Source organism: Diorhabda sublineata, chromosome 2 (assembly GCF_026230105.1).
Source record: "Diorhabda sublineata isolate icDioSubl1.1 chromosome 2, icDioSubl1.1, whole genome shotgun sequence".
NCBI lineage: Eukaryota > Metazoa > Arthropoda > Insecta > Coleoptera > Chrysomelidae > Diorhabda > Diorhabda sublineata.
Window position 1 is genome coordinate 22,950,708 of NC_079475.1, and position 13,846 is coordinate 22,964,553.

General features: G+C 33.0%; 1 protein-coding gene across 5 annotated transcripts in view; it reads right to left on the bottom strand.

Moving 5' to 3' along the window:
• The window catches only part of LOC130440435 (potassium voltage-gated channel protein Shaker), a 246,648-nt gene that overhangs the window by 65,331 nt on the left and 167,471 nt on the right, over positions 1-13,846 (bottom strand). The gene's annotated exons all lie outside the window — the stretch shown is intronic.

Below are 13,846 nucleotides of genomic sequence, written 5' to 3' on the forward strand. Positions count from 1 at the left end.
TAAACAGAAATAAATGTTTGGTGTCATGTATGATGTATGGTTATTGTATATCTTTCAGCGAAAACTTACGTCTGTTTTATGGACGGTGTTGAAATAGTGTTATATTACTTCCATGAATTTAAAACAATATTTTTCGAAACTTGCTCACTGAAAAGTCGGGATAATATTGAGATGTTATACCTACCAAGTTAATGGAGATTCTAAGAGTGAAATTCATCTCAGAATGTTTTTAATTTTTAATTTTTTTCACTGTTGAAAGACTATTGAGGATAGAATGTTTTTAGAAGAAAGAATGTGCTACAAAAAATAAGATAAATAATATATGATATAAACTATAAAAATATCCGTTGAAGGGAGATTGATAGGATGCTAACAGTCTACTTGATAATATTATACAATTTCAAAGAAGGCGTTCAAAACGTCCACCTACAACGTCTTTGAAAGTTTGTATGTAATTTTAAAATGACTTGGCTACGTTTCCATAAACATTTGTCGATACTGTTGAAAAATCATTTAATTGGTTTTATTTATATTATTAGCTGTAATAACAATCTGATGGTAAACATAGAGATTTATACAACTACACATAAACCCAGCTGATGAAAAATTGACCTTTTCGTATTGTGTATTATATAACCTTTATTTCAAGAACTTTTACATCTATTCTTAATGTTATTGACCCTTATTCTAATGCTCTTGAATAATGTCCCAAACTTATATAAATAATGTAGCAAATCACACGTCCATATGATATAAAAAAGCTCAGAAGCATATATGTATAAAAATTTGTTGAGGAGGTGTTCGTTCAGATGAAGTCAAATGACTAAAAAAAATTCCAACGTATGAAAAATCATGTCAATGATTATTTAGCTAGTTTAGATACTTTATTTACCATATCGTACGAATAAGAAATTAACTTAAAAATACTTGTATCGAATAGCAGATATTCGAAGATACTAATGCTACTACATTCGTCACACCACCAAACACAAATCGTATGAAGCAGCAGAGTTGGGAGGAGATTGCTCTTCAAATGATTTCATATCTCATATTTGGCATATTTGATTACTCAAATTGATATATAAGGCCATCCAAGTTCGTAAATAATTATAAATTTGATTCAAAATAAAGATCTCCCTTTATCATTAATCAATTTATTTATTTTTTCTATCTTCTGTCCAATAACAAGAAAGATAAAGATGATCATTGAGTTTGAGATGTTATTAGACTAAGAGTATTTGAAGAAGGATTGTTTTGAATTTGGGAGGTCCTAATGCAGGATTTCTTTCCTCACTGAAACTTGAGTTTAAACGTTTCTCATAAATAAAATAGTTAGCTAAAACAAACTATATTAAGTGATTACAGGGATGGGTATAGCTGCGGCTACATTATTCTCTATCACCGCAAAAAATAGTTAAGGTGAACAATAAGTTACGACTTGCGACGATAGAGGAATCATAAAGAAAGACAAGATAGTTATTAGGGAGGTCTTTATAGGCTGTTACCAGTAGCCGAAATGGGAATTCCGATAAAATGACCGTCTTCCCTGAAGAACTCACTCAAAATGTGGCTCAACATTGTTACGAAAACTCGACTCCTTATTCGCTTATAAGGCGGTCGATTTGAACCAACCTTTATTTCATGAGAAAGCTCAATGGAAGTCTGTAGAGAATACTGTAAATTCAACAGTGTACGGTCTTGGGGGCCAGGGTATATGGTGGTTGTTGGGTTAGTTAACTTTCATGATTTTAAGGTGTAGAAAGACATATGGCTCCACTTTTCTAAATATAGTGCCGGACATATGAAAACTAATGGTTTTCTGCTACTAATAACTCCCTGGATTTTAGCACCTACAGTATGGAACATATGACGTTCTCTATTTTGTCTTTATGTATGTCGCCTTCTCGCACTTTTCTTATCATCATAAAACCTTCGACAAGTTTCGGTATTGTGTATGTTGCTAATGCATGCTATGTCCACATCAGAGCAGACATCTAAGTCGATGTTTTGATGTAAGTAGCTACATGCTATGTGGACAGTTGGAAAAACCGTATGTGACGATTTATTGTACGCATAATAATAGTCTTAAGATCACTCATTCGCATTTACTCGCTAAAGTGGTCTCTAAGATCCAAAATACTTAATCGATGACATTGTTGTTGTGCGGTCGCTCTGCAATGCCCAAAACCCCATGTTGACACGATAGTATACGCATAAATATGTTGGTTCGATTAGAAAGACCAGGTTCATGTAATACAACAATCCGACCTCCGTGAAAGTCACTTAGTTAGGACACTGACGATTCTGGGCTCTATACATTTTGCTTGATTAAAAAAAAGCTTTGCAACAATAGCCACCTCAAAAACTAGATAACAGATATGACTAAATTATTGCTTATTCGAGGAAATTTGAGTTAAAATGTAGGAAAATTCTGATTAACATTTTATGGGTATTCATTCACCTTTTTCCTTTCTTATCAATCAATATATTTCAATATGATAAGGACTCACTCAAAGGCAGTTTTAATCGAAATCAAACTAATCTATTAAAACAATATCATGATTCAACATACCTAAATTTAAAAATTTCGTTTAAGAGAACATTGAGATGAATTAAACTCGGCAAAGTCATAACTAAAACTAAGTCATTTAAATTTAGAATATTAAAGTGACGAAGACTAACTTGTTTATAAAAATACTTTAGTGAAACACTTACTTCGTCTTGATAGAATTGAACGATTCCAGAATTTGAGTAAAACCATTACTTTCTTCTATTTTTAGATTATATTGTTATAGAAATCATGGTGAAATAATCTGTTCATTTTTTCGTGGAATTATCTAACAAGTGAAGCGATGTCTTACAGTATTTTCAACATGTATTTGTTATTCAGTCAAACAATAACTTATATAAATAAAGTTATTAATACTAAGAAAATTCGCAAATTGGTCTTTCTCTTGACGGATTGATGTTTTTGTTTTAAATCATTCCTTGTTCACATTTAATTCAAGCCCCAAGTCACAAAGCACGGGCTACGTTAGTATTTTGCAAATGTTGCATTAATCATAGGAGTCGCATAAAAATTGAACATATCAAAAATTACAATGCTGCTCTTATAGTACCTGTCACCATAATAAGACATCGTTCACAAGATCAGGTGGATTCCACGAAATTTGTGGACAGTACCTTAGTCTGCGACCATCTCATACCACATTACACTTTTTCTTTCCAAATTATTAGAATGGCATGAATAAGATGATGCAATGAGCAAACAAATTGGTACCTTTCTAAGACTGAATTTTACACAAGACATTCAATTCGCATTCACATATTGCTATTGAAAAACTACAGTTGCAGAAGATGATACCGATCACAATATAAATAATAAATTAGAATCCACTTGTAATTTTTAATAACTGAACAATTAATTTAGTGTCGTATACTTCACTTGTCGCATGGTTTCGCCCGGATTATCTTGCATCGTTTTCTATTTAGTTAACTGCTTTACTGTGAGCTCTTTTTTATATAATTTTGCAATAATTTCAGAACATTGTAGAACTTTCTGTTATGGTTACATCTTACTTCTTTTCCAGAAACAATTACGTTAAAACCGGTGCGGTCAAATAGCGTGGAGATGTATATCCGTTAAATGATAGTTTCAAATTGAGTTATGATCGGCCCCGTCTTATTGCGTGTGGCTGTATACCTGTTACAATATTGTGTTTTTTCCTAAAAGTTGTAGATAGAATATAATGTTCTATTCGGAAGTAATGACTATCACTAGAATTAATTATACCACTCTCTACGGTTGCGGTGCAAAAATCATCCTAGTGAGTAACAGCCATCTTTATTCGTTCATTAAATAATAAACTATTGTTTATAAATCAAGCGATACGATGCATCTAATAAGTAATGTTTACTATAATATCATTTTTTGTGTAAAGTTATTATGAAAATGGTAGTAAAATTAGGTACTAATCCCTTTAAGTGTTTCTATTGATCAACTCCACTTTTTGTACCGTAATTTTCAGCTGTGATTAATAGGTTGCAGCATTCATGAACAAGTTTTATGGATTACAAATTCAAATCAAGTAAAATGCATGATGCAGCGAAGAGGGTAATTATTCAAACTAATCAACTTCCTGTTTGTACATTATTTCTACCATTCTCCTTAAGTCACAAAATTTTACATTAGAATTGGATAAATTAAAATGAATTATATTAATTGTTATAAGTTCTTATTAAGGGGCAATATGAGGATTTAAAATAACGCAAACATTTCAGGAATTCGGCTTCTTAGATTATTTTATTCACTATGTTTGTGAGTAAATCCGCAATTTGACCTAAAGGCTAATTAATTTATTTGATTTATTTTTTATTGTGGGATCTATTACGACTACTACTACTGCGTAATTATCGTCTTTTATCCCTTCACAAAGGTCATATTAGATGTATAAGACTATTTTTTTATTCAAAAAACTCTATTAACAACAATTAACTGTAAATACAAATTTTCTCCAATGAGAAATACATAACCTCTCACTGCAATGGTTCGAAACATACTGTAGAATTCGTAGAACATTGCGCTATTTTTTGGTGGTAACGTGATAAAAAATTGAAAAAGGGTATTCATGAACGTACCAAGTGGCTGGGAGAGTAATATAGAATTATATAAATTGTATAGTTTATAAAAAAGTGGTGCTCCAGTTTGTGTCCGTCGACAAATGGTTAAGTTTTGAGAAATATCAACACTGATGTGAATATCTCAAATCTGTGGCCAAAAAATGGAATCAAATCGCCGTGGATTGAATCAAAGGCAGTGTGCCAATCAACTCGCTTCGACTTTTGGTGATGAAGCACCATCTTGGGTCACCATGTTTCGCTGTTTTCCCGAATTCAATCGTGGTTGCACTTGGTTATAGGATGAATTTCGTGAAAGTCATCGAAAATCGACTATGATGACAGAAAACATTAATGCTGTGCGTAAATTGATATTACAAAATCGTCATATGCCATACTGTAAGATTGAGGCATACTTGGAGATTAGTTCCACTCAATATCGCGTGAACATTGGCTATCAAAAATGTTTGTTCGCGTTACATACCGCATAATTTGACAATAGTTTAAAAAATCTCGTGTCGATTGGTGCAAAGAAATTCTGAAAAAAATCCACGGTGCTTCAAAACGTCCGTTGGATTGTGATAGGCGACGAATCATGAATATATGCACTTTGAAGCAAATGGTCGCTTTTCTTTCGGAATAACTGGACATGTCGCTACCGTCGCCACTCTGAGCAACGCAAAACTGTTAACTCTGAATGATTCTTCACTACAACAATGCAAGCTCTTGGAGATCGAATTGATAGGTCATTCCCCATACAATCTTTGTTTGGCTCCCAATGATTTCTTCTTATTCCCGCAGATCGGGAGGTCAACGTTATTCTACACCTAAAAAGGCGGTTGAGGTGTTCAAATCACACGGTTTGGACGTACCTCATTCGGAATAGAAAAAATGTTCGACAATTGCTTCAAATACATGCAAAAGTGTATTGATCTCAATGGAGAATTTTTTAAAAAACCAGTCATATCCAATTATTAATACTTAAGTAGCAATACTAGTATAATAATTTCGACCGGCTTATTCTTTTCATAATTGCCGATTGTTTCTATGTACTGTATCCGCACCAATAGGTTCTAGGGCTGGTATAGGTCCATTTAATTCACCAATAATACGTCTTAATCTGTTTCTCAATTTTTTTGTTTCAACTTCTACTTGTTGTGTTATGTTTGAACTTGTAGCATCTACTATCTTTCTTCTCCTAGTTTCAATCACTGTCAATAAAATAGAGAACAAAATAAGAAGGTACTTTATTTGAAATAATAGTTTTTCTTGTATAATAAAAGATTCCTGGAATATTTCATTAATTAATTTATAAACAGAATTTTCTTAATAGAATATATAGAGCAAATGACAAAAAACAATTTTTTGTTCTTGGTTAACCAAACTATTTTCCAAAACGCTCTTGTTTTGATGTAGATTGTAGCAATGAAAAGTGAGTTTGGTGTATATCATCAATAGTTTCGAAATATTTCAAATGAAATACTATAGAGTATCAATTTAATATGTGAGAATATTGTTAAACTAAAGATTTTCGAAACGTTTAATCATACGATCTAATTTATCTTCTTTAAAAATATCATTGAATGTCACCGAATTATAAACATCTAACAACTCGGTTAATGGCTTCTGAACAGGTGGCTGCCAAGCTGGAGAACAGCAGATCGGGAATAAAAATACACAAGGAGTATTCTGGGTAGTTTCCTAACAAAATTAATTAAATAAACCTGTAAAATTTGCTTGAATCAAACAAACAATTGATATGGAATCGAAATGTTTTAAGTAGGTAATATAGGGTGTAACAAGAAGATGGGTCATAGTGATTGAACCGCACAAATGTGCAAGCCAAAGAATTATTCTGGTATTACCAAAATATTTGTTTTCCCAAAATTTTTGAGAGTTGTTCGAGACGTATAGAAACTGACCCATGAATTTTCCGAATCATCATTTGAACACGCAAGAACAACTTTTTCATTCATTCAATTCATTCAATTCAAGTATAATATTAATTGAATAGGCAGTTATTAGAACGGAGTACAGAGGAAAAAAAGAATAAAAATAAGCTATTACCTACCTAATAAAGTAAGAAGGTAACATAAAACTTTGACCAATCTACTTCCAAGTAGCACCCCTGGCTAGCAATGCTCTTATCTCATTTGTAGGAGGCATCCATGCGATAGGCTTCCATCTGTTCTATTATTATCATTAATATTATCAAAACGTGCTTTTTAGCATATTTATGGAAAGAATCAGACGGAGGATAGTGCTATTTAGTGGAGCAATTATAGATAGCTAAAAACACTGTCACTGGTCGTGAATTAGATGCAACTTGTGTGCTAAATAATAGTGAAGAAGAAAGATTTTGTCCCATTTCTCTTTCATTGCATATTATTTAGCCAACATTCTTTTACCCTATACGTCTGAGGGAATGGACGTTTTGCAAATTTTTTTCTGTTTGTGAGATTGAAGGACAATTTTAAATCTATTATACATGTTCTAGCTAGTCGTACTTAATATATTACCACTATAGACAAATTATGACTGCAAACCCCATCTTACTAATATGAGTGTGATAGCAGACTGAAGAACTGGATCGATTTCAAACTTGTCACTGGTTGTATTAACACGCGAGGATATCAGACATTATTGTTAAAATAAATACAGTATAGGTATAAAAATTCATTGTCTGTATTTCTGGACAACATACGTATTTATCAAATTTTTCAACCCCCTTAAGGAATATAAGAATTGAGACAACAAAAATATACATTTTTTAATTGTATTTGTTTAAGACATGGAATTTGGATTAAATCAGAGGGTTTAGAGGTTGGAACCGACTAAAAATTTCAACAAACTTTTAACGTCAACTACTAGTTCAGTTCTATGAATTGAAATAATTTAAGCAGTATTCATAAAACAATAGGGAAATTTGGGACATCAGTAAATTTTTGCACAAAAAATTTCTAGTCATCATCTCCTTAAACCATTTGGAATAGCTTTTCTATGTTTTCTGAGCATATTCAGAGTCTGACATTTGCATATTTTTGAAAAATTTCGAAAAAATAAATCCAGATTACCGATAAATTTTATATTAAAAAGTTGAAGAAACAACTTAGTCGGAATTCTTGAATCATTTGATATTCATACTGAACACAGTGTGTTCATTATAAAAAACAAGACAAGTTATTCTAAAAATGTGTAATTAATTGAAAACAGATAATCATACAGGAATAAATAATTATGGAAAAGACGTAGTTTTGAAGGAAAAAATCACAGAAAAATTGGTTTTCTCTTGAAGTCTTCTTAAAAATGAACAGAAAAAAACTGGGTTATAGATTTACAAAATGTTAGGTTTCGCACAAAATTAAGGTTCGTAAAGGAAAAATTATTTAGCACAGCAATTGACATAAAATTTTCAAAATACATAAATTTCACAAAACAATGAAGAGAAAATTTGATAATCACGATCATCTAACTATATTAGCTAATGCTGAAGGTTAAATATTTGGCAACATGATTGACAATGTTTTATCAACCTTATAAGCAATAATGCGGTTATTAACAAACTAAATACAGAATATATTGTAATCATGATTTGTTTTAAGAGCCTTCGGTATAATTCCTGGCGAATAGAAGCTATAAAAATGTTGATTAAATCCTCCTAAAATAAGTTTATGACAAATATATCTATTGAAATTATCATAATGACGTCAGGGCTTAAGCCAAACTCACTTTAATGGATTTCCTTAATAAATCTCAATGATTTGTAAATTATTGTTTAAATCCAAGTCAAAAAGCTAATTTTGAAAAACTGAAATGCGTAAAATCATAATATTGTACAGTAAAGCTGGATAGTAGAATTATAATAAATATTTTTAGCTGATTAATTGAAACTATTACTATGGTTACGTATTGGGAAAATTAGAAATGAAGTAAATATGTTATTGAGAGGATCGAGCAAAAACTTGTAGCAAGGAAATAAATTACAAATGAATTTATACAGAGAGAGTTTTATATATAGAACGCCTCAATTATATCGGAAACTGTTTGTACGATTTTTATAAATTTTTGTGTACAAGGGTCTTGTGATACGGCCGGTATTATAGTGTTGTACGATCTTTCCTTTTTCTGGAAAAATAATGAACATTGTTATTTCAAATGGATCACCCTGTATATTTTTTGCTTTTCGAAATCCTTAAAAAATACTTATTATTTTTCATCTTTACATTTGCGTTATCTCCGCCGAAGAAAATAATACATTTCGATGACTATGACTGCTACAGTAACAAATTTGACGTTTTAATACATTATTATTGTTGAAGTTTATTAAAAATCACAATGTATCGTTTATCTGAGAAAGAACGAATTGATATTTTAATAATATTAGGATATGATAGGCGTAGCAGTCAACAAGATAGTGTAATATCTTTAATAATTTATATCCTAACCGAAATCCCAAGACCTACTGTCAGTGAATTATTAAAAAAGTTAAACTAAACTGGTTCAGTAAAAGATCTATCCAAATCAGAGAACAGAAAAACTGCATCAACTGAAAACAAATATTTAGATGTTTGTGTCCTGTTAAAAGACGATCCCTCTTGAGAATTAGACAAATATCCAGGGAACTTGATATTTCGCAAACATCCGTAATGAAAATTTTTCGTGATATAAATTTCATTCATACAAAGTAACGTTGGTTCAAGAGCTGTAAAATGACGATTTTGATAGACATGAAGAGTTTGCAGACTTGAATGATAGCAAAATGTTACAATCAAAACGATCCAAATTTTTTAGTAATGTTATGTTTTACGATGAGGCCACTTTTTGTATTAATGGAAACGTAAATCGGCATGATTGTAGATACTGGTCACGTAACAATCCTCGTTAGATGCGTAAATCCTAAACCAAATTTCCCGAAAAACTGTATGTATGGACTGGAATAATAGGTGTCAAAATAATTGGTCCCTTTTCATTAAGGGTAACTTAAATGGTCCGGCCTATTTAGATTTATTGGAAAATAGTATTATACCTGATTTGGTTCGGATATTTCCAAATCCAAGTAAGTATTATCAATAACATTTAAAAAAAACTTCATTATTAAAAATTTTTAGACAATAACAATATCCCAAAAGACAATATTTAGCTATTACAAAATGGTGTCCCACCTCACTATGCGTGTATGGTGAGGCAATACGTAAATTAAGTGTTTTACAGAAGATGGGTTGGAAGGAGTGGTTTTATCGAATGTCTCCCGCGATCACCCGATATGAATCCTTTAGATTATTTCCTGTGGGGGTCACTTAAAAAACATAATTTATAAAACAAGACCCGTCAATATTCAGGAGTTGTAAGATAGGATTACCACAGAGATAAGAAGAATTGAGCAGTCTGGGATGTTGCAAAATGTATTGCAAAGTTCTAAAAATCGCATAGCTTGTTGTATTGAAGTAAATGGACAACATTTTGAGCATCTGCTGTAATCACATTACAACAGAAAACAAAACAGTATTAGGAACTAATAAGTTTGATTTCTTGGACCAGAATCGTATTTGACCCCGATTATCGAATTTTTTTTATGAACAATGTTCTTTGGATATATCCGGAAAAAATATTGCACTGGCGATGAATTGTGACATCTGTGGGCGTATTTTTTCAATTCGTCTGTCGTAGAAATTCAAGAAATTTTGAAGTGCAACAATAAAGTATAGTGATGTCTTATGCTGCTGCAACCATATGTCATTGAAATTGATTTTCTCATGTATGGCATCATTTAATTTCTCAATACATCTGATTTAGATAGAATAGAATTTCACATCTACCCTTGGGGCATGTATAATATACAGATAAAGATATTTAGCCGCTAGAACCATTCACATATTGAACTTTCTTAACGGAGTGAATTAATAGGTTAGTTGTAAACAATGAGTATCTCCAGCGCCACAAAAAGAACAGATGATGGATACAATAGAACTTTTGGACGAAGTGACAAACAATATTTTCGCTTCACATCGAGTTATAATATTATCTTAAAATTAGTATCTCATCTCTCTTTATTGTTCCCTTACATTCTGAGATCATAAGGCGTACAATGTTCATTACAAGGACAAAAAATTCGAATTTTATAAAGTAGTATTAGAATGTTTACGAAACCATAGGTGAAGAAAGACATAAATTGGACCAACAGCTTTCTGTGGTAAGAGTCGCTTTTGATTTTTGAGTGTTTGGTTGCTGAATGACTTTCTCCCCTTCTGGATCTACTTTTCTCACTTTATTTAGCACTATGTAACTCCAGGCTCATCTAAAAAATAACGAAAATGTATTGAAATGCAAATGTTTTCGAACCCATTCTAATATTGCGAAAACCACGAAAAAGTAGTTGGAGACTTCTAAGAAATTCTCCAAGAAGTTTTTATAATGGTAATAGTTGTTTGTTGAGACATTTGAATATCGTCATCAATTGATCTAAATTCATTTTTATCAAATTGTATATTTGATAAATTAGACATGATATTGTTGTTAATATAAATAATATCAAGAAACTAGTGAGCTTTGTTGAGAGTGTGTAAGTGCTAATCTGAAATGGGCACGTACATCTAACGCGGCATCGCACTGCATGAACTTAGTTAACCGGATTTTCTAATGAGGTCAGGAATGACGTCACAGGCTGGCCTGTTTCAAATTCCAATCCAAGAAATGATAAAGGATTTTCCGGAAAATAGCCGGCTTCATTTTTCTCGATTCCGCTTGCTCAGAGATTTTCATGGAAGGTATAAGGAATTGTTTACTCTTGATTAACTCAAGCAAAAATTCATGAATAATAATAAAAAACTTGGATTGAAAAAGTACAGAAATATTTTCGTATATGATGGAATAATTCATCTCGATATTTCTGATAGAAAAAAAATTGGTCATTTATCTGAAATTATACAACTATAAAAATCAAGTGAAGAAGAAAAATGAAGCATAAAAAATTTTCAAACGATTTCTCTTTGGGAATAAAAACATACATGTCCAGAGTTACAAGGAAATAATTAGAAGGACCGATGCGACCATACGAAAAGTGAATTTTCTATAACTACCTCTGTTTTCAGATTTTTCGGAAATTTTTCTTTACGGTAACATTGGCTATATGCTCTGGAAATGTACATTATAATTTATCTATATACTATCTAAATTTATTCATCATTAAGCAATTACTTTGCATAAGTACATCGGATGAATAAAATATAATAATAAACTGCGTAAGTTTCGCAATATTGTCTACTAGAAACTTAAAGAAGATAAGAATTACAAAAAAACAAAATAGGATGTATACTGAGAGCGGTGAAGAAGTAATCAAAAAAATTTCATGACATGAAGATCAGATAAAAATACATGCATACAACTATTTACATTTGAGTCTTCATCTCATGAGCCAAAGTTTGTTGAATCTATTTTTATTTGACTGTATTGTTGTTATTGGTATTGCCTTACTAATATTCTTAGTTCGTCCCCTCATTTTTCAACGTTTATCATTATATGTTTCCATTTAACCAGAAAATTGATTTTAAAGTATTTATGAGCTTGACTCTTCTTCTTTCATTTTCGTTTTCTGGACAATCGAGTAACAGGTGCTTCTTTGCGTTGTGTTTGACATTTTTGACATAATTCATCAATTTTTAGAAGGATTTCAATATCTTGTTCTCCTTTTTGATATGTTTTAATTTTAGTGTCCATTAAGATTGCAATTTTTAGAGCAGTTTTTCTTTTATTCCGAATGTGTCCTACCTGCTAGAAAATTTGAAGGAACCGTTTATAATCAGTCGAAAATTCTGGTTCAATATTTAACTTCCACTTCACCATGAAAAAAAGATATTTTCATGTTGGGAGCAATAAAGTTCTGTTTCAAGTCTGTTAGATATTCGTTAATGCCTGTTTAGATCCGATTATATTGAGGTATATGACACCTATACCTCCTATCGATCAAGTAGATTAAAAACATTACTGAACGCATTTGCAGTATACTGGAAAATAAGGTGAACAATCAGAGACTTAAAAGTGTGTGTGTGTGTTTTTTTTTCTTTTTCTGTGTTTAGATTAATGAGGTGCAGGGGGGAACCTTCAAAAGGTACTCGCTTGGATGAACCTTTTACCTGCCAGGCGAGTTATGTGGAATTCTTACCGCACTAAACCTTCCCTTACACCTCTGACCCTGCTCCTGGAACGGTGGTTCCCCGGCGGCACTCTTTGTAAATACTCTTCGTACGTGGTGCGGAGGTTTTTGATGATGGTCTCCGCGTACTCCGCTACCTTGTTCAATGCTGCTTGGTTCTTCAGCATGTGCTCCACTATATTTTCTGGACTGATGGTGTGGTCCAGGTTCCTCTCTAGTTCCTCCCATGTCTCTTCATAAGAGGTGTGTGTGTGTGTGTGTGTGTGTGTGTGTGTGTGTGTGTGTGTGTGTGTGTGTGTGTGTGTGTGTGTGTGTGTGTGTGTGTGTGTGTGTGTGTGTGTGTGTGTGTGTGTGTGTGTGTGTGTGTGTGTGTGTGTGTGTGTGTGTGTGTGTGTGTGTGTGTGTGTGTGTGTGTGTGTGTGTGTGTGTGTGTGTGTGTGTGTGTGTGTGTGTGTGTGTGTGTGTGTGTGTGTGTGTGTGTGTGTGTGTGTGTGTGTGTGTGTGTGTGTGTGTGTGTGTGTGTGTGTGTGTGTGTGTGTGTGTGTGTGTGTGTGTGTGTGTGTGTGTGTGTGTGTGTGTGTGTGTGTGTGTGTGTGTGTGTGTGTGTGTGTGTGTGTGTGTGTGTGTGTGTGTGTGTGTGTGTGTGTGTGTGTGTGTGTGTGTGTGTGTGTGTGTGTGTGTGTGTGTGTGTGTGTGTGTGTGTGTGTGTGTGTGTGTGTGTGTGTGTGTGTGTGTGTGTGTGTGTGTGTGTGTGTGTGTGTGTGTGTGTGTGTGTGTGTGTGTGTGTGTGTGTGTGTGTGTGTGTGTGTGTGTGTGTGTGTGTGTGTGTGTGTGTGTGTGTGTGTGTGTGTGTGTGTGTGTGTGTGTGTGTGTGTGTGTGTGTGTGTGTGTGTGTGTGTGTGTGTGTGTGTGTGTGTGTGTGTGTGTGTGTGTGTGTGTGTGTGTGTGTGTGTGTGTGTGTGTGTGTGTGTGTGTGTGTGTGTGTGTGTGTGTGTGTGTGTGTGTGTGTGTGTGTGTGTGTGTGTGTGTGTGTGTGTGTGTGTGTGTGTGTGTGTGTGTGTGTGTGTGTGTGTGTGTGTG